Raw genomic sequence first — 2,500 nt, forward strand, 5'->3', positions numbered from 1 at the left:
GAAGCGTCGTGCCTATACTCGGCCGTCAGTCTGGCAGTCATGGCCGGTCCTTGCGGCCGGCCGCGAAGCCCTGACGAGTAGGAGGGTCGCGGCGGTGGGCGCAGAAGGGTCTGGGCGTGAGCCTGCCTGGAGCCGCCGTCGGTGCAGATCTTGGTGGTAGTAGCAAATACTCCAGCGAGGCCCTGGAGGGCTGACGCGGAGAAGGGTTTCGTGTGAACAGCCGTTGCACACGAGTCAGTCGATCCTAAGCCCTAGGAGAAATCCGATGTTGATGGGGGCCGTCATAGCATGATGCACTTTGTGCTGGCCCCCGTTGGGCGAAAGGGAATCCGGTTCCTATTCCGGAACCCGGCAGCGGAACCGATACAAGTCGGGCCCCTCTTTTAGAGATGCTCGTCGGGGTAACCCAAAAGGACCCGGAGACGCCGTCGGGAGATCGGGGAAGAGTTTTCTTTTCTGCATGAGCGTTCGAGTTCCCTGGAATCCTCTAGCAGGGAGATAGGGTTTGGAACGCGAAGAGCACCGCAGTTGCGGCGGTGTCCCGATCTTCCCCTCGGACCTTGAAAATCCGGGAGAGGGCCACGTGGAGGTGTCGCGCCGGTTCGTACCCATATCCGCAGCAGGTCTCCAAGGTGAAGAGCCTCTAGTCGATAGAATAATGTAGGTAAGGGAAGTCGGCAAATTGGATCCGTAACTTCGGGATAAGGATTGGCTCTGAGGATCGGGGCGTGTCGGGCTTGGTCGGGAAGTGGGTCAGCGCTAACGTGCCGGGCCTGGGCGAGGTGAGTGCCGTAGGGGTGCCGGTAAGTGCGGGCGTTTAGCGCGGGCGTGGTCTGCTCTCGCCGTTGGTCGGCCTCGTGCTGGCCGGCGGTGCAGGATGCGCGCGCCTGCGCGGCGTTCGCGCCCCGGTGCTTCAACCTGCGTGCAGGATCCGAGCTCGGTCCCGTGCCTTGGCCTCCCACGGATCTTCCTTGCTGCGAGGCCGCGTCCGCCTTAGCGTGCTCCTCCGGGGGCGCGCGGGTGCGCGGATTCTCTTCGGCCGCCATTCAACGATCAACTCAGAACTGGCACGGACTGGGGGAATCCGACTGTCTAATTAAAACAAAGCATTGCGATGGCCCTAGCGGGTGTTGACGCAATGTGATTTCTGCCCAGTGCTCTGAATGTCAACGTGAAGAAATTCAAGCAAGCGCGGGTAAACGGCGGGAGTAACTATGACTCTCTTAACGGTCACACATGAGGAGGTCGCCGCCGCGTTGCCGCCCAGGGGATCAGCGGCCGGGCCGGACGGCCTTACCCCAGCGGAGTTGCGGCGCCTGCCGCACGAAGTCCTGGTGAAAGTGATGAATCTCTTCCTTCTGGCCCGCGCCCTCCCGGAACGCCTGCTTCGCGCGCGGACGTCCCTTCTCCCGAAAACGGCTGCACCAACATCCCCCGCTGACTTTCGCCCCATTACGGTCTGCTCGGTGTTGGCGCGGACCTTTCACAAGGTTCTCGCGTCACGCCTGATGCGCGCTTGTGCTGTGGACGAACGTCAGCGGGCATTCATCCCTCGGGATGGGATGTTGGAAAATACTTTCATCTTGGACACTGCTCTCACCGACGCAGTTCGCTCCTGCCGCTCTGTCTTTGTGGCATCGATCGACGTTTCGAAGGCATTCGATTCGGTGGATCATGCTGCCCTTCGCCCTGTGCTGAAGGCGCATGGCCTACCGGATTGCTTTGTCGAGTACGTCGAGCGGTGCTACGAGGGCAGCACGACAGTGATAGCGGACGGCGCCGGCGTGGGCGTGTCTGTGCAGCCAGCACGGGGCGTTCGCCAGGGCGATCCCCTCTCCCCCCTCCTGTTCAACTTTGCGGTGGACTACGTTTTAGGCCAACTGCCCTCCCACATCGGAGCTCGGATCCTCGGTCGCAGAGTCAACGCTGCGGCCTTTGCAGATGACGTCTTGCTGTTTGCAGCGACCCCGAGGGGCTTGCAGTCCCTCATCGACGCAGCTACCGCAGCCCTCGCCCACCTGGGGCTGCAGATCAACGCCCGGAAGTGTTTCACCCTCGCCTTAGTCGCGTCAGGGCGCGAGAAGAAGGTGAAGGTGGACAGCAATGTCACCTTCACAGCAGGCAATACCACCATGCCTGCCCTGCGTGTGGGTGAAACCTTCCGGTACCTGGGGCTGCAATTTTCCACGGCGGGTCGCTGCGTCTTCAATCCACGTCGCCACCTGGTGGAGCAGCTTGACGTCATCTCCCGAGCTCCGCTGAAGCCGCAACAGCGCCTCCACGCTCTCACCAACGTACTTCTCCCTGGCCTGTACCACGGGCTGGCCCTCAGCCGCACCCGGGTGGGTGCATTGAAGTCGGCCGACGTCACCATCCGGGCCGCCGTCAGGAGATGGTTCCGCCTTCCGGCGGACACCCCCCTGGGATACTTCCACGCTCCTGTTGCCCAGGGGGGCCTCGGCATTCCATCTTGCCGATGGATGGGTCCGACCCTCCGTCG

At 62.4% G+C, this 2,500-nt stretch overlaps 1 pseudogene; it reads left to right on the top strand.

Annotated features, from left to right (window-relative positions):
* Nucleotides 1–2,500, top strand: part of LOC126453498 (large subunit ribosomal RNA) — a 6,658-nt pseudogene that overhangs the window by 1,656 nt on the left and 2,502 nt on the right.

The sequence above is a fragment of the Schistocerca serialis genome, unplaced genomic scaffold, assembly GCF_023864345.2.
Source record: "Schistocerca serialis cubense isolate TAMUIC-IGC-003099 unplaced genomic scaffold, iqSchSeri2.2 HiC_scaffold_948, whole genome shotgun sequence".
Classification (NCBI taxonomy): domain Eukaryota; kingdom Metazoa; phylum Arthropoda; class Insecta; order Orthoptera; family Acrididae; genus Schistocerca; species Schistocerca serialis.